The 324-nt window shown below is 43.8% G+C and overlaps 1 protein-coding gene across 1 annotated transcript in view; it reads left to right on the forward strand.

The window, feature by feature from the left end:
• Positions 1–324, forward strand: part of LOC107460481 (pentatricopeptide repeat-containing protein At3g12770) — a 90,212-nt gene that overhangs the window by 61,539 nt on the left and 28,349 nt on the right. The window lies entirely within an intron of this gene.

Consider the following 324-nt stretch of genomic DNA (forward strand, 5'->3'; position numbering starts at 1 on the left):
GATCTATCCACGAGCTGAGGCTTCTCTTGGAGTTGAACTCCAAGTTATAACGTGTTTTGGGCGTTCAACTCCGGATCATGACGTGTTTCTGGCGTTTAACTCCAGACAGCAGCATGTACTTGGCGTTCAACGCCAAGTTACGTCATCAATTTCCGAATAAAGTATGGACTATTATATATTTCTGGAAAGCTCTAGATGTCTACTTTCCAACGCCGTTGAGAGCGCGTTATTTAGAGTTCTGTAGCTCCAGAAAATCCATTTTGAGTGAAGGGAGGTCAGATTCCAACAGCATCAGCAGTCCTTTTGTCAGCCTTTTTCAGAGTT

The sequence above is a fragment of the Arachis duranensis genome, chromosome 8 (assembly GCF_000817695.3).
Source record: "Arachis duranensis cultivar V14167 chromosome 8, aradu.V14167.gnm2.J7QH, whole genome shotgun sequence".
In the NCBI taxonomy this organism is placed as follows: Eukaryota; Viridiplantae; Streptophyta; class Magnoliopsida; order Fabales; family Fabaceae; genus Arachis; species Arachis duranensis.